Genomic DNA, 22,614 nt, shown 5'->3' with positions numbered 1-22,614 from the left:
GTCAGTGAATCCGAGAGGACTCTCTTCCTGTTATGAACTCATGACTCGCACTGATACTCCTACATCCTCTCCATCTTCGGGAAGGACATCGCCGAGAACATCCTCGTCCGCGTCACGTTTGTGGACGGGAAGGACATCCCTGTCCTGGGCGTCATCGAAGCCGCGGGCCTGCCCTGCCGCAAGAACCGGAAGGGCAAAGCGACGCACTTCGACTTTAACAAACACATTTAAACCAACAAAACTACAATTTCACTCAAAATGTCAGACACCAACTGAAATTAAAGTGGCCTTCGAGATCAGTTCAGTGAGCTCAATAATACACTTTTACACCAACAGACCCACAATTTCACCACAAACACATGGAGCTTGTGTCTGTGAAGGTGAAGTGTGAGACGATTCTGTCATCAGGAGGGAGGGCCACAGCAGTACAGCAGAAAGAGCCATCACTGTTACCCACATACTCTCACACCGGTCCCATGTAGAACTGCTGTATTAAACTGTCTGGTGAAGAGACGCGTCTGAGACTTCTCATGATCAGGACAGGTCACGGTAAACATGCAGAAAGGGATGGTGAATTCTCGTTTCGCCTTTCTCTTATTTACTCGTTGTCAAACATGCCAGTCTGTGTTATTGTGCGTTTTGAAAAGTGGTTGTCGATTTCTTTAAATGTTTCATACAAAAATGCTATTTGGAGAGTAACTAATTAGATATTCCCCTTGACTGAGGATGTGTACAGTCATCCATCAGGACTGGTACATTTAAAAATGACTGGAGAGAGCGCCACCTACAGGCGAAAGGCCACATCACAGCAGCAACGTGTGAACAATAAGACTTTTACACCCAAAAACCACAATATCTCCACAACCCCATAAGCACAATGATAAAAAGACACTTTTACACAATTTCACCACAAACCCCCCGAGCTCAATGACACTTTTACACAATTTCACCACAAACAGCCCGAGCTCAATGATAAAAACACTTTTACACAATTTCACCTCAAACCCCCCAACCTCAATGATAAAAAGACTTACACAACTTTATCACAAACCACCCGAGCACAATGATAAAGACTTTTACACAATTTCACCCCAAACCCCCCGAGCTCAATGATAAAGACTTTTACACAATTTTACCACAACCCCCTCGGGCTCAATGACACTTTTTCACAATTTCACCTCAAACCCCCCGAGCTCAATGATAAAAACACTCTTCTTTTACACAATTTCACCACAAACCCCTCGAGCACAATGATAAAAATACACTTTTACAAAATTTCACCACAAACCCCCTGAGCTCAATGATAAAGAAACTTTAACACAATTTTACCTCAAACCCGTCGAGCACAATGATAAAAATACAATTTTACCTCAATGATAGACACTTTTACACAATTTCTCCAAAAACCCCCCGAGCTCAATGATAAAAACTATTTTACACAATTTTACCTCAATGATACAGACACTTTTGCACAATTTTAACACAAAGCCCCCGAGCTCAATGATAAAAAGACACTTTTACACAATTTCACCACAAACCCCTCGAGCACGATGATAGACACTTTTACACAATTTCACCACAAACCCCCGAGCACAATGATAAACACTTTTACACAATTTTACCTCAAACACCGGGAGCTCAATTTACACAATTTCACCTCAATGATAGACACTTTTACACAACTTTACCACAAACCAACCTGAACACAATAATAAAAAGACACTTTTACACAATTTCACCACAAACCCCCCAAAGCTCAATGATAAAAAGACACTTTTACACAATTTCACCACAAACCCCCCGAGCACAATGATAAAAAGACACTTTTACACAATTTCACCACAAACCCCCTGAGCTCAATGATAAAAACACACTTTTACACAATTTCACCTCAAACCCCCCGAGCTCAATGATAAAAACACTTTTACACAATGTTACCTCAATGATAAACAGACGCTTTTACACAATTTCACCACAAACCCCCCGAGAACAATGATAAAAAAACTTTTACACAATTTTACTGGCCAGCAGTCGGGACACTGGGATCCACACCCCTACTCTCACACACAGAGTCCAGGATCTGTATCGGCTTCAACAACAAGGCTGGGCAGCTTGTTCCCCACCCCTACCCCTCTCTGTGTACAGACCCCCTCTTAACTGCAGATGCCTGAGCGCTGATTGACCCCGACCTCCACCCCTCCCCCTTGACTGAGCCGCCCCCCCAGAGCCCGTGACTGTCTGGGGACGAGTACAGTTTCAGGACAATCTCCTCTCTTCCACCGGCTCCTCCAACGCAGACTCTCAGTCGGCTCTTCTGCAGCGTCAATCCCTCCCCAGAACAAACACAAACCACACCGCTGCTTCTCCGTTTTTATTCATCTGTTCACAGAGCATACAGCGACCGGGGGCTCCCTCCCTCACGAGGAACCCCAGGCCACGGCCAGGCGGAGAAAGGAGAGCGATCCGGTGGGGTCTGGGGATTTCGGACCAAGGGGCGGTCAGTCTTAGTCCTCTGGGCGTTACTGTGGCGAAATACTCCCTCCTGTCCTGCTTTTAAGGTCGAATTTCCTTTTTTATTGAAATAAAATCTCTTTTTTTTAAAGGGGCATCTCTGCTGTTGAAATAAAGACTTAGGAAACAAACAAAGACCTTAGTCGGCTTCAGAGGAGAAACTGTCCCGTCCCCCTCCCCCACCCTGGGTATCGGCTTGTTCCCCTCTCCCACCCCTCACTCACGATGAACGCAAGAAGGTTAAAAATAAAGACGACACGCGACCTCACAGGCGTGTCCGTGGGAGTCTGCTTGAGCGACGCAGAAACACGTCCACGCCTGGGGCTCGCCTGCCATTCCCACACAAGAGAGCAACAGGAATCGGAAGTCCAGGGCTCTGTCTCTCGCCGGGGAGCGTGGGTGGTGTTGTTTTTGTGGGGGTGGGAGAAGGGAGTGAAATTATTTCACTCGCTGTCATCGATCGATCGATTATACAACGACAAATCATGGAGAACCGTTCCAGTTCCTCACGGTGAAGGAAGAGTAGCACCACCTCCGCTCTCACTGAAATACTCTCCATCAATAAGACGCACGAGTCTCTCCGTCAATAAGATAGATAAATAAATAAGCCACGCAGGAAATCAATCAATAAACAAACAGAGCGATAAGGCGCCACGGGCGTCTCTGCCCACGAGTCCCAGACTCCCCTCTCCGGGCGGCAGCGCCGGTTCGGACCCGGGCTCCTCAGAGGCATAGATCTGGAGACACAGCGCGGCCACCAGCAGCAGGAGCCGCGGGGCTCGGCCGCCGAGGGGCGCTTCTGCACCTGGGGGAGAGAGAGAGAGGTCAGTGAGTCATGCTCACTGGGGTTCGGGCTGGATGATATTAATAATAATAATACACTTCTATAGCTCTTTCCTGGACACTCCACTCAGAGCTCTTTACAGGTCATGGGGATCCCACTACCGCCACCAGTGTGCAGCTCTTTACAGGTCATGGGGATCCCACTAATAATACTACTAATACTACTAACACTAATAACACTATTACTACTGCTGATAACACTAATAATACTACTAATACAACTAACACTAATAACACTATTACTACTGCTGACAACACTAATAACACTACTGATAACAATAGTACTACTACTAACACTAATAATTCTACTGATAACAATAATAATACTAATAATAGACTCCCCTCTCCGGGCGGCAGCGGTACGGGTCTGAGCTCGGGTTCGGGTCCGGCTGGCCGGTATGGGTATCGGTATCGGGCCGGACTCGAGGGCCTCTCCCGTCACGGTCGGACTCCACCCAGAAGGGGGGCGGTTATTGGTCACAGGTCACAGGTCGGAGCTGGAGCGGTGTGGGTGGGGGCGGCAACAGCAGCCCCAGCCCTCCCTCCTGCCCCACCTGCCCCTGCCCCTCGGGGGGGCAGCTGGCACCGGGCAGTGCCGGTTCGCAGCCGGGCTCCTCGGAGGCGTAGATCTGGAGACACAGCGTGGCCAACAGCAGCAGGAGCAGCCGCTGAGCGGAGCCGCGGGGCTCGGCCGCCGGGGGGCGCTTCTTTACCTGGGGGAGAGAGAAGTCAGGGTCAGGGGGTCACGCTCGCTGGGGTTCGAGCTGCATGATATTAATAATAACTCCTTACACTACTATAGCTCTTTACAGGTCCTGGGGATCCCACTACCGCCACCAGTGTGCAGCTCTTTACAGGTCCTGGGGATCCCACTACCACCACCAGTGTGCAGCCCCACCTGGATGACGCCCCAGTCCTCTCCCCACACACCAGCTCTCAGTGGGGAGGAGAGCAGAGTGATGAAGCCAATTCATAGATGGGGATTATTAGGAGGCCATGACTGGTAAGGGCCAATGGGAAATTTGACCAGGACGCCGGTGTAAAACCCCTAATCTTCTCAAGAGATACCCTGGGATTGTTAATGACCACAGAGAGTCAGGACCTCGGTTTGACGTCTCATCCGCAGGACGGCGCCCGTTTACAGTCCAGTGTCCCCGTCACTATACTGGGGCATCAGGACCCACACAGAGCGCAGGGTGAGAGCGCCCCCTGCTGGCCCCACTCACACCTCTCCCAGCAGCAGCCTCAGTGTTTTCCCAGCAGTCTTCCCTCCAGGTACTGGCCAGGCTCACACCTGCTGGGCTCCAGTGGGGCTGTTTAAGTGTCACACTTCAAAAAGAGCATTGAAAAGCAGGCAGGAGACACACCTGCACCCACACAGTCGAGACGCGCTGAGCCGGTACTCACCGCGTCGGAGTACAGCACGCGCAGGGACGGCCGGCACCCTCAGCGGTTGTGCGAATTTCCGCCGATTCACTGCTGCCGCTGCTACTGCTGAACCGAGGGTTCGGAGAACTGTGTTTGTTTCTAGGAAAAAACAGGCCGTTGCTCCCCGGGAGGAACTACTGATAATAATACTACTACTGATAAGAATAGCACTACAACTAACACTACTAATACTACTATTACTGAAATTACTAATACTACTAATAATAACACTAACAATACTACTCTACTTATACTACTGATAATGATAATACTAGTAATAATACTAATACTACTACTAATAGTAATAATACTACTAATACTAGTAATCTCCTTCATACAAGAACTGCACACACGGTGTACAAATCCGCTGACTGGAGAGTAATTTCCGACGGTGATAAACACAAGAAATAGAACTGACCTTGTTGGTTTCTCTAAAAACACTACCAGTCCTGTCAAAGACAGGATTTGCTCCACTAGAATTGTTGTCTCTGACCGGTGAGAAATTTCGTTTGTTGTGCGAAGGACTCAGCAAGAAGAGAGGTGTCAATTCAGGTGCAGTTGTTTATCGTGAGGGAAAGCACAGACAATATGGGCTTTAATGAATTAACAGTGAAAGTGTAGCAGGGGGCCTCGTATGGACTGCGGTTGTGTCTAGTTTTTGTTATTTACATTTAAAGATTTTGCTCGTCTTTTGCAAACAAAATCTAAGCTAAGACTTTTACATGAAACATAATGCAGGAGCAGCTGCAGCCTAGGTAGACGTGCCGAAAACCACGTTACGTTGTTATTATTTACTTTATTATTTATTATTTCTCACTGAACACTAGCGCCCCTCTATGATCACAGACTCGACACACTACTGTCCCACTGTGATCACACACCGGACACTGTCTGTCTGTCTCTCTCTCTCTCAGTGCAGTTTTTATGTACTGGAGTGTCCAGTCAGTGTGTCTGTATGAACCCCTCTCTCTCTCAGTGCAGTGTTCGTGTACTGGAGTGTCCAGTCAGTGTGTCTGTATGAACCCCTCTCTCTCTCAGTGCAGTGTTCGTGTACTGGAGTGTCCAGTCAGTGTGTCTGTATGAACCCCTCTCTCTCTCAGTGCAGTGTTCATGTACTGGAGTGTCCAGTCAGCGTGTCTGTATGAACCCCTCTCTCTCTCAGTGCAGTGTTAATGTACTGGAGTGTCCAGTCAGTGTGTCTGTATGAACCCCTCTCTCTCTCAGTGCAGTGTTCATGTACTGGAGTGTCCAGTCAGCGTGTCTGTATGAACCCCTCTCTCTCTCAGTGCAGTGTTAATGTACTGGAGTGTCCAGTCAGTGTGTCTGTATGAACCCCTCTCTCTCTCTGTGTTAATATGAGATGTGTCTCTCTCTCCAGCTACACCTCTCTGATCTCCATGGCCTGCCAGATCTCCTCCGGGATGAAGTTCCTGGCCTCCCTGAACTTTGTGCACCGGGACCTGGCGACCCGGAACTGCCTGGTGGGGGAGGGCGGCGCCATCAAGATCGCCGACTTCGGCATGAGCCGCAACCTGTACGCCGGCGACTACTACCGCATCCAGGGCCGCGCGGTGCTGCCCATCCGCTGGATGGCCTGGGAGTGCATCCTCATGGTACGTCTCCCGTCGGGATCCCCCACGCCCCCGGACTGGGGTCACAGCTGCTCTCTGCTCTCTCCTGTCCTGCAGGCTAACCTGTCTCTCTCCTCTCTCCTGTCCTGTAGACTGACCCGTCTCTCTCCTGTCTCCTGTCCTGCAGGCTGACCCATCCTCTCTCTCTCCTGTCCCCAGGTGTACCTGTCCCGGCCGGAGGTGTGTCCGCAGGGCCTGTACGAGCTGATGGTGAGCTGCTGGAGCCGGGAGTCCAGGGAGCGGCCGTCCTTCCCAGCAATCCAGCGCTTCCTGCTGGAGGACGCCATGAACATGGTGTAGCAGGAGCGGCTCCGGCCTGCGGACTCTCGCGGGGCAGGATGTCCTCTGTGGGCTCGGAGGGCGGCGGCTCTGAGGGCTGAGCCTCTTGTGCGCCCCCTGGTGGCGTTGAGACAGACAGCCTCTGAGGAAGAGGAAGGACACTAGGGGGGTGGGGGAGGCTGGTACTTCTGTATTCCTTTTACTTCTCGTTTTTCGGGGTTCCTGGGGTGGCGGTGTTTGGAGGGGGGGGTGTGTGGCGGAGTTCAGGGGACTGCTGGTTCGGTCTCCTTCCTACAAGGGCCCCCCCGAGAGGAAACGCTCTCTTGCTGCTGCGTGCTGGGGTGTGGGAGAGGGGTCTGTCTGCTGTTTGCTTTGCAGTCTTGCACATTTCCAGGCCCACTTCACCAGCAGCCTGGGGCTTCGCTCGAATCTGCTCCGGTACTTTGCCCCTGAGATCGATCGCTCCTGATCGACTCACTGTGACTGGCCCTGGTCAGTATCTCCATGTGATCGATTGCTCACGATCGACTCACTGGGACTGGCCCTGGTCAGTATCTCCATGTGATCGATTGCTCACGATCGACTCACTGGGACTGGCCCTGGTCAGTATCTCCATGTGATCGATTGCTCACGATCGACTCACTGGGACTGGCCCTGGTCAGTATCTCCATGTGATCGATTGATCACGATCAATTCGCTGTGACTGGCCCTGGTCAGTATCTCCATGTGATCAATCACTCCTGATCCATTCGCTGTGACTGGCCCTGGTCAGTATCTCCATGTGATCGATTGCTCACGATCAATTCGCTGTGACTGGCCCTGGTCAGTATCTCCATGTGATCGATCACTCCTGATCCATTCGCTGGGACTGGCCCTGGTCAGTATCTCCATGTGATCGATTGCTCATGATCAATTCGCTGTGACTGGCCCTGGTCAGTATCTCCATATGATCAATCACTCCTGATCCATTCGCTGTGACTGGCCCAGGTCAGTACACTGTCCAGTCCTGTTAGACCAGGAGGACAGCTGTTCTGGTGGTTCAGGTCCAGTCTAGCTGGTCCATCGGTTCAGGTCCGGTCCTGTTAGACCAGGAGGACAGTTTTGGGGTACCGGCTCCTCGTCTCTGGACAGGAGTGTGCAGGAGAGACGCGTCAAACACCGGCCACAGGGGGCGCCGCTGTGCTGTATCGCACCTCCAGCTACAGGGGGCGCTGCTGTACAGAGCAGGTGGAGTCAGTCCAGGGTGTTCTGGGGGACGGGGGGCTCGGCCGGCCAGCGTTGAGGTTTAGGGGTGAGGGCGGCGGGGCAGGGGTGTGAATACTACCCCAGGGGCGTGGACGCTGTAGGTTCTGCTGTCGTGACACACTGGATGTCTTTGTGTTTTTTCCTTCTTCTTCGCCGACTACTAATGTTGTACATAGCGTACGGGACAGATTGTTACACTAATATATGGAGACGTTGGTGCGTTCCCCGTCTGCGGTCCTCGCGCTGCCTCTGGGCGGCGCTGGCGTGTCGAAGGCTCTCGGGTTCGTCTGGTTCTTGTCGTGAATCTTTTTGTAGAAGTTTTAATAAAGTAACATTTTCAGATAACTGAGTGCCCTGTTCTGCTTTCTGCATCCCGAGTGATCGATTGCCCCTGCTGCTGACTGGAAGTCATCAGTTAAAGGGTATCTGCTTCAACAACAGGGCTGTGCGGCTTGTTCCCCCCTCCCACCCCTCTCTGTGTACAGCAGTGCCTCCGGTATCAGCTTCAACACTGGCTGGGTACAGAGAAGGGAGACCTGGCGAGGAGCGTGGCTCCGATCCTATCCTTGATCCGATCATGGCTCGAATTCCTGTAATTTATGAGAGCACAATCACAAAGCGTCTAAAACTGTACAACTCCAAGGTTCAGAAAACGTTTTTACAGAAACTATCCAGACAGTTTGGGGTCATGCGTTCGTTTGATCCAGCTGGGGATTCTGTATGACCCTGACAGAGACACACTGATTCCAGGTGAGAGATTCACACTGAGGTGACCTGTCTCCAGCTGTATGACCCTGACAGACACACTGATTCCAGGTGAGAGATTCACACTGAGGTGACCTGTCTCCAGCTGTATGACCCTGACAGACACACTGATTCCAGGTGAGAGACTCACACTGAGGTGATCTGTCTCCAGCCGTATGACCCTGACAGAGACACTGATTCCAGGTGAGAGACTCACACTGAGGTGACCTGTCTCCAGCTGTACGACCCTGACAGAGACACTGATTCCAGGTGAGAGACTCACACTGAGGTGACCTGTCTCCAGCTGTATGACCCTGACAGACACACTGATTCCAGGTGAGAGACTCACACCGAGGTGACCTGTCTCCAGCTGTATGACCCTGACAGACACACCGATTCCAGGTGAGAGGTTCACACTGAGGTGACCTGTCTTTCACCTCTATGACAGATTCCAGGTGAGAGCCATACTGAGCTGAGCTGTATGGACCCTCTTTAGATTCTGATCTGATGCAAGTTTGATGTAAGTTTTCTCTACACATCAAAGACGCAGCTCCTTCGACGTCTGCCTCTCCACACTGTAGATCGCTACTGAATCCTATTGGTTGCCATGCTGCCTGATAGTCTGGCTCCTTCCTAGGACTTGTGCTCCTCCTGCGTCATCAGGCACTGTACACCCACGTTCACAGTCCTTGGTGTTCCCAGGGACAGAGTGTCATTGATAAGATTCCTCCCTGGCTTCCAGTCATACCCATCTGGTTCCAGTCTGGTGGCGTGTAGTCCCCATAGCGTTAACCCACAGTGGACACTCCGTCTGGCTCCAGTCTGGTGCAGTGTCGTCCCCTAGCGTTAACCCACAGTGGACACTCCACCTGGCTCCAGTCTGGTGTCGCGTCGTCCCCTAGCGTTAACCCACACCGAAACTCCATCTGGCTCCAGTCTGGTGCAGTGTCGTCCCCTAGCGTTAACCCACAGTGGAAACTGCATCTGACTCCAGTCTGGTGTCGTGTCGTGCCCCTGGAGCAGTTGGGGTGAAGGGCCTTGCTCAGGGGCCCAACGGAGTAGGATTCCTCTGTCGGCTGCGGGATTTGAACCGGCAACCGTCCAGCCACAGGAACAGATCCTCAGCCACAGAGCCACCGCTCCGCCCCAGAAGAGTATTGACATTCCCTGACCGGGAATCGAACCCGGGCCGCGGCAGTGAGAGCGCCGAATCCTGACCACTAGACCACCAGGGACGCTACAGCGACACTTGACCGCACAGCTGAAAGATCACTCCCTGTAGCGCGACAAGCTTGCAAAGCCCCATGAACACAAGGTCTATTCATCTCTCCCACACCTCCTTGGAAAAGACGGAGAGCACGCTGTGCCCATGAAAGTCTGGCTTTACCCACTGACAAAACTGGACGCCCAGGCTGCCACAATCGTCAGGCAAGTCAGCATCGGGTTAGTTCGCCGATCGCAGCGTATTTTAGACGAAATGGATGATTATATCGCGCGGTGCCAAGATCTGATGAAAGACGCGACTGCGATCCAGTTTCCAGAGATGAACCAGAAACTCCTGCGGTTTAAAGACCTGTGCGTGGAGTACAAGCTGGTCTTTCAGAGATCTCTGGCCAGGCTGCTGCCGGTCATCCGCGGAGGCGGCGAGGAAGAGGGCCGACTCGTCGACCTCCTGAGCGGGAGAGAGCGCTCCCCCTTCCGAAACGCCCTGCTCGCGCAGTTCCTGGAAGACAAGGAGCGGGAGCTGAACGTGCTGAGATCTTACCTGCAGATCATGAGCGACATCACCGTGGCCCCCTCAGGTCAGGGGACGTCAGTCGTGTTAAAGTACAGAGCGACCACTTCCTAAACTTCTCCACTTTGATAGAGCGCGGGCAGCCTTCCTTATACAGGCTGTCGCTGGAACAGGAGCCCACCGATGAGCAGCATTTCCAGCGCTTCACGTTCGGCAGGAAAGTAGAAGAAGGGAACAATAAGGTCATCATCCTTCTGGGGGCCAAGGGGGCAGGGAAGACCACCCTCATCAACGCGATGATCAATTACATCCTGGGCGTGCAGTGGGAGGATCGGTTTCGATTCAAGCTGATCCACGAGGAGACCAACCGCTCGCAGGCGGAGAGTCAGACCTCCATCGTGACGTCCTACGAGCTCCACAACCAGAAGGGATTCGTCGTCCAATACTCCCTCACGGTCATCGACACCCCGGGGTTCAGAGACACGCGGGGACTCTCTCGGGACAAGCTGATCACAGAGCAGGTGAAGCGCTTCTTTACCAGCCCCGGCAGTGTGGACCACATCGACGCCGTGTGCTTCGTGGTTCAGGCGTCTCTGGCGCGGCTGACCTCCATCCAGCAGTACGTCTTCGACTCCATCCTCTCCATCTTCGGGAAGGACATCGCCGAGAACACCCTCGTCCTCGTCACGTTTGTGGACGGGAAGGACATCCCCGTCCTGGGCGCCATCGAAGCCGCGGACCTACCTGCTGCAAGAACCGGAAGGGCAAAGCGACGCACTTCGAATTTAACAACTCCGCCCTTTACACACAAAACGAGAGGCCCGACACCGATCCCAAAAGGGAGGGCTCCGGGAGCGACAACGAGGAAGAGGACGACAACAAGCTAGAGAAAATTGTCTGGACGAACAACATGAAGCAGCTGAAGAGGTTTTTCCAAACGTTGGAGGAGACGGAGGGGAAGGACTTGGCGCTGACGAAGAAAGTCCTGGAGGAGCACGAGAGGCTGGAGACGGCGATGGCGAGGCTGCTGCCTCAGATCTAGGCCGGGTTGGCGAAGCTGAGCGAAATGAAGATCAGGGCATGTCTGGAAAACGAGCAGGCCAACATGGAGCAGAACAAGAAGTTCGAGACGGAGATCGAGGAGCTGGTCCCGAAACGGAAGAACACCAAGCATCTCTCAATAAACTGCAACAACTGTCTGGTTTCGTGCCATTCAGGATGTTTCCTTCCCAATCTCTGCGCCGTCATGGATGACGCTGGATTCTGTGTGATCTGTCCAGGTAACTGCCACTACTCCACTCACATATCCGAGATGACGATGTGGGAGGTTTCGGCAGAGGAGAAGCAGCGGGACGTGCTGACAACTCTGCACGACTCCGTCCAGTACGGCGCCGGCAAGATCGTGAGGTATCGGGTATCTGAGATGACGATGTGGGAGTACGAAGTGGTCAAGGTCATGAAAACAGTCAAAGAACTCAAGGACAACTTCGTTAAGGCTTCCGGCAAATTCATGTCGATGAAGGAGATGCTCGAGAAAATCGAAATGGACTTCAAGACAATCGAGGACCAGATCATGCAGCTGATCAGGCTGTCCTCCAACTGCCTGGAGGAGATCGCCCTGAAGCCCAACGCTCTGTCCACGGCCGTCTACATCGAGCTGCTCATCCGCAAAGAGGAAGAGGAGGCCCGCATCGCCGAGCTGCGCAAGATGAAACGGCACGCCGAGATCCTCGCCAAGATCGCCAACAACGAGAAACTGCTGCCGGAGGAGCGCAGGATCGTGAGGGAGAGAAACCAGAGGCTGAGGAAAATCGCTCAAGACATCAAACTGGCGAGCTCCGCGGTGAGAGCCTGGACTGCAGGACAGTGAACACGTTCCACACCGCCCGAGAACTCCTGCAGGACAGTGAACACGTTCCACACCGCCCGAGAACTCCTGCAGGACACTGAACACGTTCCACACCTGCTGAGAACTCCTGCAGGAAACTCCATCTTGCGTTAAATCTCGAGTAAACCAAAACACAGAATAATGTTCGGGTTTTGTAAAATAACTGTTCCTAATAGTTCAACTGAAATAAAATAATAACTTAGTTCTACTTAATCACTTAGTTTTAAAGTCTACAAATATAATTTTAAATTCTCTAAATTCAAAGCTTTCCTTTCACCAGACCTCCAGCCAGACTGATGTTGGCCTCTCTCTCAGGCTGTCGGGATAAAGCTGCCTTTCAAATCAATCGGCATCCTGCTGCGACAGATGATTTCATGTCCACAGGGGAAAGTGTGGTTATAGATTATAAAGACCGCAGGACACCTCAGGGTTTGCAGACAACGGTCAGACGAGAGAAGGCAGCACTGCCTTTCCTGACCACATCTCCTTAGCAGAAGATCTGAACACAGATCAAACGCTTCAAGAACAGTTCTCAACACGTCAGTGTGAATTTCAAATTACATTTCAATGTTTTTTGTCTGGCGTCTGTACTTGGTAGATCCATACGCCGGTGAAAAATGAAAAATACCTTTCCTCTGAGTGACCTGTCGTGCTCTATTTCTGGGTGACCTTGGACATCATCCATCTCTAACGAACGGTGTTGACTTCTGACGATTCTTGTGCACTCTCTCTCACCTGTATATAAAAGCACACTTCCCCTGGAGTGAAACACACCTCCGAAATAAGTGTTTATAAAACTTTCATTTCTCTTTACCTGAACTCAAATAAAGAACACGTCATCATAAAGAGCTTCAGCACAGCGTATTTCCTGTCACTTATTTTTATACCCTATTACTGTATTTGAGGTGTCATCTGAACCGAAGCAAACCTCGAAAACATGTTTTTACGACATTGTTTGTCGATTTTAGCAGTGGTGATGCAAACCTCCAATATAGACTGTTTGAAAACGTCGTCTCTGTTCAGCTGAAGTGCAGCAAATGTGTGAATCCCGGTTTTTAGTTCATTTATTGATCAAACTGTTTCTATCAGCCCTGGATCTAACATGAGCCGCAGCGAAACCGGAGCCACTTCGACACACCGGTATCCTACAATTTCATTAAAAAAACACTTGATATTTACTTCAGCAGGAGGAAATACAAATATCAACTAAACAAGCCAGCTAGTCAAAGAAACAGCACATTTATACCAACAAAACTACAATTTCACTCAAAATGTCAGACGCCGACTGAAATTAGTCGCCTTCGAGATCAGTTCAACAAGCCCAATAATAAAGACACTTTCACACAAACAGACCCCCAATTTCACCACAAACACATGGAGCTTGTGTCTGTGAAGGTGGAGTGTGAGACGATTCTGTCATCAGGAGGGAGGGCCACAACAGTACAGCAGAGAGAGCCATCACTGTTACCCACATACTCTCACACCGGTCCCATGTAGAACTGCTGTATTAAACTGTCTGGTGAAGAGACGCGTCTGAGACTTCTCATGATCAGGACAGGTCACGGTAAACATGCAGAAAGTGATGGTGAATTCTCGTTTCGCCTTTCTCTTATTTACTCGTTGTCAAACATGCCAGTCTGTGTTATTGTGCGTTTTGAAAAGTGGTTGTCGATTTCTTTAAATGTTTCATACAAAAATGCTATTTGGAGAGTAACTAATTAGATATTCCCCTTGACTGAGGATGTGTACAGTCATCCATCAGGACTGGTACATTTACAAATGACTGGAGAGAACGCCACCTACAGGCGAAAGGCCACATCACAGCAGCAACGTGTGAACAATAAGACTATTACACCCAAAAACCACAATATCTCCACAACCCCATAAGCACAATGATAAAGAGACTTTTACACAATTTCACCACAAACCCCCCAAGAACAATGATAAACAGACACTTTTACACAATTTTACCACAACCACCTCGAGCTCAATGATAAAAAGACACTTTTACAGAATTTCACCACAAACCCCTCGAGCACAATGATAAAAATACACTTTTACAAAATTTCACCACAAACACCCCGAGCTCAATGATAAAAAGTATTTTACACAATTTTACCTCAATGATAAACAGCCACTTTTACACAATTTCACCACAAACCCCCCGAACACAATAATAAAAAGACACTTTTACACAATTTGACCTCAAACACCCCAAAGCTCAATGATAAAGACACTTTTACACAATTTGACCACAACCCCATCGAGCACAATGATAAAAATATAATTTTACCTCAATGATAGACACTTTTACACAATTTCACCACAAACCACCCAACCTCAATGATAAAAACACACTTGTACAAAATGATAAAAAGACTTTTACACAACTTTATCACAAACCCCCCGAGCACGATGATAAACTTTTACACAATTTTACCTCAAACACCCCGAGCTCAACGATGAAGACACTTTTACACAATTTCACCACAAAGCCCCCGAGCTCAATGATAAAAATACACTTTTACACAATTTCACCACAAAGCCCCCGAGCTCAATGATAAAAATACACTTTTACACAATTTCACCACAAACCCGCCAGCTCAATGATAAAAAGACACTTTTGACACAATTGTACCTCAAACCCTCCCAGCACAATGATAAACCGACACTTTTGACACAATTTTACCTCAAACCCGTCGAGCTCAATGATAAACAGACACTTTTGACACAATTTGACCTCAAACCCGTCGAGCTCAATGATAAACAGACACTTTTGACACAATTTGACCTCAAACCCGTCGAGCTCAATGATAAAGACACACTTTTACACAATTTCACCACAGACATTTTCTCACTCCTATGACTGTTTTCTCATCAGCCTGAGGACTGAACGATTTCAATGAAGAAACGGAGGGACAAGTCGCCACTCACCGCCACAGCCCGGGAAACATCTTCCGTCTCCAACACGAACAGCAAACGTCCTCTCGGTGCGCAGAAACGTCCAGAAACGCGTTGACTTTGGACTCAGTCAAGTTTAACAGGTGTATAAACGTGCTGAAGAGCCCCAGACTGGCGAAAACTCTGTCAGACCGATTATACTGACGCAGTATTATATTATAATAGCGTTACAATACTGATATCATATGATATTGATTACCCTGACGCAAACGCACACTTTTCCACTCCTTTGACGCCGATATCTACGTCCGTGAAGAACAAACTGCTGCTCTAGACGACATTACATTTAAAAAACTCAAGAATTGAGTAATAGAAACGTGTTCAAACCGCGGTTGACCTGTGGCTTCAGCTCGGCGACGCAGAGACACGGCGTCCATGAGGGCGGGAAAGAAGAAAGCTTGTATATTCTAATAAAAAGCTGACTAAAAACAATTATTAATGATAAAATAAGTTCAAACTCGGGAAACCGCGGCGGTGCAGGAGCCTCACGGCGGGAAAGGTGGGAAGCGCGACCGTTAGGAATTCAAACTTCAAACGAGACGCGCACCTGCCCCGAGTTCTCGCAGGGACCGCCCCCCTGTCCCCTCTCAGCCAATGGGCTTCCACTACGGTGGAGTGACGTCCCGCCTCAGCCCTCTCCTCCAATGGGCTTAAGGGACACTCGAGTGACGCTCTCGGGAGCCCTCCTCCCCGGGCAGGGCTGTTATAAGCCCTCTGAGTGACTGACCCAGGGTTCACAAGCTGCCCAGGAGGCTCTACTGTACACAGGGAGGGGTGGGAGGGGGGAACAAGCCGATACCCTGGCTCCTCTCAGGAAACTGCTGATGAAGCCGGGATCAATTAACGACCGACTAATTAACGAGCGAGTTGAACCCCGTGGGTGTCATTCCCAGCATGGCCCAACAGCAGGGTGAAGGGCTGCAGGTGACGGCACCCCATATCCCCCCTCAGTAAAATTACACCTGACCCCCCCCCCCCCCTACTGTGTGCGCTTTCAGGAACAGTGACCCGGTTCTGACCCGGTTTAAATCTGGCCGATCCAGCTCGTGGCTCCCTGGTTTGGTACCGACAGAGTGGACCGGGTCGAGACAGCAGGACCGTCAAGCTGCGCTGTTGATCTCAAACCGTCAGGAAGGATAGCAGTCATTTCACACAGACACCAGTACCAGCGACCCCCAGCAGGAACACGCAGACTCCACACACACAGACACCAGCACCAGCAACCCCCAGCAGGAACACACAGACTCCACACACACAGACACCAGCACCAGCGACCCCCAGCAGGAACACGCAGACTCCACACACACAGACACCAGCGCCAGCAACCCACAGCAGGAACACGCAGACTCCACACACACAGACACCAGCGACCCCCAGCAGGAGCAAGCAGACTCCACACACACAGACACCAGCACCAGCAACCCCCAGCAGGAACACGCAGACTCCACACACACAGACACCAGCGCCGGCGACCCCCAGCAGGAACACACAGACTCCACACACACAGACACCAGCACCGGCGACCCCCAGCAGGAACACGCAGACTCCACACACACAGACACCAGCACCAGCAACCCACAGCAGGAACACGCAGACTCCACACACACAGACACCAGCACCAGCGACCCACAGCAGGAACACGCAGACTCCACACACACAGACACCAGCACCAGCAACCCACAGCAGGAACACGCAGACTCCACACACACAGACACCAGCGACCCCCAGCAGGAACAAGCAGACTCCACACACACAGACACCAGCACCAGCGACCCACAGCAGGAACACGCAGACTCCACACACACAGACACCAGCACCAGCGACCCACAGCAGGAACACGCAGACTCCACACACACAGACACCAGCGCCAGCAACCCACAGCAGGAACACGCAGACTCCACACACACAGACACCAGCGACCCCCAGCAGGAACAAGCAGACTCCACACACACAGACACCAGCACCAGCGACCCACAGCAGGAACACGCAGACTCCACACACACAGACACCAGCGCCGGCGACCCCCAGCAGGAACACACAGACTCCACACACACAGACACCAGCGCCGGCGACCCCCAGCAGGAACACACAGACTCCACACACACAGACACCAGCACCAGCGACCCCCAGCAGGAACACGCAGACTCCACACACACAGACACCAGCGCCAGCAACCCACAGCAGGAACACGCAGACTCCACACACACAGACACCAGCGACCCCCAGCAGGAACACGCAGACTCCACACTCGCTCCTCTGACACAGTTTCACTCGCTTGTCCTCGCCGCCCGGCTCAGGGGACGAGTGAGGACAGATTCAGGGAAAGAGCAGCACCGACAGTGAGTCACTGGGGAAAAGAGAGACTCTTTCTCTGAGGAGCAGGGCGGTATTGGCTTCGAACTGCTCGCTGGAGGTGCTGTGGTTCCAGTTTGCGATGTGATGAGAACAGAGATTCGTCCAGCAGTTTCAGGACCCAACCTAAAAAGTGACTTTTTAGCTGATGTGACAGAGGACCAGCCTAGAGGACCAGGTATTGAAGAGAAACAGGAACGTGAGATTTTACCTCCTTCCAGCTGAAGTACAGCAGTAGAAACCTACTGTGCCATCTTTAGAATGATACAGAAACGCTGTTGGAAAACAAAGGTGATTACGAGAGAAGTAGTTGAATAAAAATCGGAATCAAGCCCTGCAGGACTAAAGGGATCCTGCCTGTTGTAACAGAGCTGACTGACAGGAGCTGGTATTTCATACCAGACTGGGAGGATTATATTGGGGAGAATAACAGACAGTCAGGAGATCAAATATTGTAGGGTTACACGTTACAGGACTCCCGTCTCCTGTGGAGACACCTGTGGGGTCATGTCAGGGCAGAAGTCCCACATTGTAAACCAGTGTAAACTGGGACTGGGACCAACCCGGATCAAGACCAGACCTGAGAGCTTCAGGACTCTCTCCCACTGGTGTCCTTTTCTCTCTCTCTGTCCTGTGTCCTAACAAACCCCACTAATCCCCCGTGTGGGAAAGAGGACCCGCTCGTCCCTCCTGTCCTGTCCCGGTGTCGCCGTCACTGGGACTGGAGCAGCCGGAGAGGAGACGCACTTCCAGAACTTTCCTTCCCGCTCGGCTCTTCCCCTCCTGAGGAAAGAGCATCTTCCCACACAAACAGCCCGTTTCTCTCGGAGACGCCCGCAGCACAGGGGGCCTTTTCCCAGGACACCAGGACTCCCCTCGTCTGCGGAAACACCCGGGAAGAGCCTCCCAGCCCACAGGAGGGGAGTCCCAGTCCTTCCCGGGATTTCCAGGACAGGAGCGGCTCCTCAGCTGGGAATAAAACCGCCCCGAGAGGAGCTCGAGCGCTCGGGCTCGGAGCGTCGCTTAGCAACCGGCGCCGCAGCGGCACCCGGAGGACGAGCCGGAAGCGGGTTTTGGCGCCAGTTCTGCTCTTTGATGATCGGCTCAGGAGAATAAAGTCGATATAAAAACATAAAAGTCAATTTCTCTCCCTCCTCTGTGGAAGCCGTGTCCGCCAGGGAGTGGAAAGAAAAAAAACGCGCCGCGGTTTCTCGGCGTTTCGGCTTTAGATCTCGAAATTATGACTTTTCTGACTCGGAATTGCGAGATATAAAGTCCCAATGACCAGAAATAAAGTCGCGGTTCTGAGATTGTAAGTCGCAGTTGCGAGATATAAAGTCCCAATGACCAGAAATAAAGTCGTGATTCTGAGATTGTAAGTCGCCGTTGCGAGATATAAAGTCCCAATGACCAGAAATAAAGTCGTGATTCTGAGATTGTAAGTCGCCGTTGCGACATATAAAGTCCCAGTTGCCGGACGAGCCGGTTCTGCTCTTTGATTATCGGCTCAGGAGAATGAAGTACACATATACACATATATACATACTGTAACGCCCGGTTGTGAGGAGGAAGCGCCCCTATAAGTGTACTGTATAGCTTGTTGTTAAGTCGTTAAGTAATTACCACCCTAAAGATGTGTGCGTGTTCCGTCATGTGTGCGTATACTCTGTGGTTGATAAAGAATAAAGCCTGGTTCGTTAATCGCGTCTCCACTGGTCCTTTGTCCTGAGAAGAATCTGTAAATGCTACAATATATTCTGTTACACACACATATACAATGTCAGAATTATATCCAAAAGTATTCATAACATTTATATATATACACAAAGAATAGCAAAATACAAACATGATCAAAATAGAACATTATTTAAAATTAGTTTTCTTCACATGGGACACTAAGGGCAGGTTTTCAGTGAGTCGGATCTCTTACGAGGAAGAGATCAGTGTTTCAGTGGAGAGTCCTCACTCTGTGTCCAGGAAGTATCCGGTCTTCCTCTCCCGCTGGGAAAGACTGTGTGGATCAGTGACTGACCTGCGGCAGTGTCTCTGTGTCTCTCTGTCACTCCGATAACACTGCCTGAGCTCCTCCTCTCCCTCTCCTGCTCCTGTCTCAGTGTCTTCAGCTCTCTCTCAGCTCCTCGATCTCCTGTCTGTTTTTCTCTCCTGTCTGTGGGCTGTGTGTGTCTGCTCATTGTGTCTGAGGGTTATGTATTCTTGAGTGCCTTCAGGTTGTGTGTGAGACTACGTTGTGACTACTGTGTGCGCTCTTGTGCGTCTGCGAGCTGTGTGTGCTCTTGTGTGTCTGTGGGCTGTGTGTGCTCTTGTCTCAGTCATCTTCTGTGACCTTCTTCTCGATGTGCTGCTTGTGGTCCTCAATCACTCTCCTGTATCTCCTGTGTGTCTCTGATGCCACACAGTGAGTCTGTCTATCACTGTGTTTTGTCTCTCTATTGTCTCTCTGTATCTCTCTACTGTCTCTCTCAGCTCCTCGATCTCCCTCCTGCAGCTCCTGTGCTCCTGTCCTGCTGGAGTGAACTGTGTTGTCGACACACTGACCTGCTGGAGAGTCTCTCTGTGTCTCTCTGCCTCCTCTCTGGCCTTTTCCTCATAGTGCTGCCTGAGCTCCTCCATCTCCCTTCTGTGTGTCTCCTCTCTCTCTCTCCTCTCCCTCTCCTGCTCCTCTCTCACCTCCCCCATCTCTCTCTGCAGCCTCTCTCTCTCCCCTCTCTCTCTCCTCAGCTCCTCCTCCAGCTCTCTCCTCCTCCCCTCATCCCTCTCCTCCCTCAGCCTCTCCTCCAGCTCTGCTATCTTCTCCTCCAGCGCTCTGATCTTCTCCTCTCGTGTCTGGATCTCCTCCTCCATCCTGCGGAGGAAGTTCTGCAGCTCCTTCTGGTGCTTCTCCCTTAGTCTCTCCTCCTCTCTCTCCCTCTGGATCTGCAGTTGTCTCTGGGCCTCCTGGTACATCTCAGTGCTGTAGTAGCTGCCCTTGTTTCCTGCTACCAGCTCCTCTATCTTCTCCAGCAGCTCTGTGACCTGAGTGCTGCCCCTGTCCTTGTTGTTGAGGGCGTGATACCTGTTCCCACACTTCTCCAGCAGCCACTGGAGCTCCCTGCTGCCTGTGTGCACAGACTCCTCCAGCGTCCTGCTGGTCAGCTCATCAGCGTGGGTGAGCAGGACCATGGTGTGTCCCAGGGCCCTCTCCCCGAATATCTCCAGGACTGTCTCCAGTGTCCTCCTCTCCTCCCCTGTGGATCGGCCCAGCGGGGTCACCAGGAGGAAGGCGTGGGGTCCCGGGGCAGACAGGTTAACACAGAGCCCCACATCCCGTCTCCTGTCCCCCTCAGACAGTCCGTCGTGGAGCCAGTCTGGAGTGTCCACCACAGTCACCCGTCTCCCGGACACTTGTCCTGTCCTCTTCCGGCTCTCCTGAGTGACCGCGGAGCTGCTGGCTTCAGAGGGAAACTCCTCTGAGCCCAGGATGGTGTTTCCTGCTGAACTCTTCCCAGCACCAGTCCTGCCCAGCAGCACCAGTCTCAGCTCAGTGGGGCGGGGCTGGAGTCTGGGTTCGACTTCACTCACTGCAACAGGAGGAGAGACAGGAGCATCAGGGAGGTTACGCATGAGAGGAGACCAACCTCTCCACAGATAAGAAGGGTTCAGTTTGCTCAAGAGACAAAACTTAAAAGTCATTATGAAGGAATCTTACAGAATGAACATCTGGGAATTAACCTTGAGTATCAACAAACTACATAGTTTTACCTGATGTTCATGATTTTTCCTTGTGTCAGATCTATTTTTTCAAAGTGACTCAAGTTTCATCTGAAAAGTCTGTGTTTATATACTGGCCTCAAGCAACAACAGTCATGCTGCAGTACTGTACTGTTACAGGGGCAGAGTGTAGAAGGACGTTAATTGAAGAAGGAGAGATAATCTCTTCACCCCAGTGAAGAACAGCACTCTAGGAGAGTGCAGTCCAGTGCAATCATCCTGCTGGTATTTCACTCTGTTCAGTAATTCTCCATCTCAACCTTAATTGAAGAAGGAGAGATAATCTCTTCACCCCAGTGAAGAACAGCACTCTAGGAGAGTGCAGTCCAGTGCAATCATCCTGCTGGTATTTCACTCTGTTCAGTAATTCTCCATCTCAACCTGTTTGACACAGATTCTACAACAGGCTGCTGCTGTTCAGTCAGACTCACTGATCTGCAGACAAGCTGTGACGAGTCCTTCAGACTGATGTACAGAAACAGCTCTTGTCTGGAGTTCTAATGATCTGCTGATGGGCTCTTTCACCCACTCCTGTCCTGCTGGACTTCAGAGCTGCCTTTGACACTAATAGATCAACTGAGGAGGCCATCGCCCCTGGTCTACACACTGCCCTCTCACACCTGGACGAGAGAGAAACGTATGTGAGAATGTTGTTGTTGATTACAGCTCAGCATTCAACACCATCGTACCCTCAAGGCTCATCACCAAGCTCCGGGACCCAGGACTGAGCTCCCCTCTCTGCAACTGGATCCTGGACTTTGACAGGCCAACCGCAGGTAGTGAGAGTCGAGACAAGTACATCTTCCACCCTGACACTGAACACCCATTCACATCAGCAGGTCCGCAGTGGTCCAGATTGTCAAATTCCTAGGTGTCAACATCACATGCGACCTGACCTGGACCCACCACACCAACCCCGTAGACAAGACAGCGCCTGTTCTCTCTCCCCAGACTGAAGAAGTCCAGCCTGCCTTCACACATCCTGACCAGCTTCTACAGCTGCACCACTGAGAGCATCCTAACCGGCTGCACCACTGCCTGGTGTGGTAACTGCTCCGCCCACGAGCTCAGGGTCCTCCAGAGGGTGGTGACACTGGCTCAGAACACTACCGGCTGCGCTACTGAACACAGAGGATATCTACTCTGTAAGATGCCTCAAGAAGGCCAGGTCCATCCTCAGGGACCCCAGTCACCCTAAACACAACTTGCTCTCTCTACTACCATCTGGA

The 22,614-nt window shown here is 51.2% G+C and overlaps 2 protein-coding genes, 1 non-coding gene and 1 pseudogene across 4 annotated transcripts in view; 2 read left to right on the top strand and 2 right to left on the bottom strand.

The window, feature by feature from the left end:
- LOC148671925 (GTPase IMAP family member 7-like) overlaps window positions 1-22,614 on the top strand; it is a 396,318-nt gene that overhangs the window by 128,011 nt on the left and 245,693 nt on the right. The gene's annotated exons all lie outside the window — the stretch shown is intronic.
- The window catches only part of LOC148671943 (uncharacterized), a 121,655-nt gene that overhangs the window by 82,308 nt on the left and 16,733 nt on the right, over window positions 1-22,614 (bottom strand). The window lies entirely within an intron of this gene.
- On the top strand, window positions 5,245-7,915 carry LOC148671946 (epithelial discoidin domain-containing receptor 1 pseudogene; annotated as a pseudogene). Its single transcript, XR_015937096.1, has 2 exons — window positions 5,245-7,690; window positions 7,764-7,915. The product of XR_015937096.1 is annotated as an epithelial discoidin domain-containing receptor 1 pseudogene (transcript).
- On the bottom strand, window positions 9,845-9,916 carry trnae-cuc (transfer RNA glutamic acid (anticodon CUC)). Its single transcript has one exon. It is a non-coding gene; the product is annotated as a tRNA-Glu (tRNA).

The sequence above is a fragment of the Lepisosteus platostomus genome, chromosome 5, assembly GCF_059453375.1.
Source record: "Lepisosteus platostomus isolate fLepPlt1 chromosome 5, fLepPlt1.hap1, whole genome shotgun sequence".
Classification (NCBI taxonomy): Eukaryota; Metazoa; Chordata; class Actinopteri; order Semionotiformes; family Lepisosteidae; genus Lepisosteus; species Lepisosteus platostomus.
This window is presented reverse-complemented; position numbering and strand designations above follow the sequence as displayed.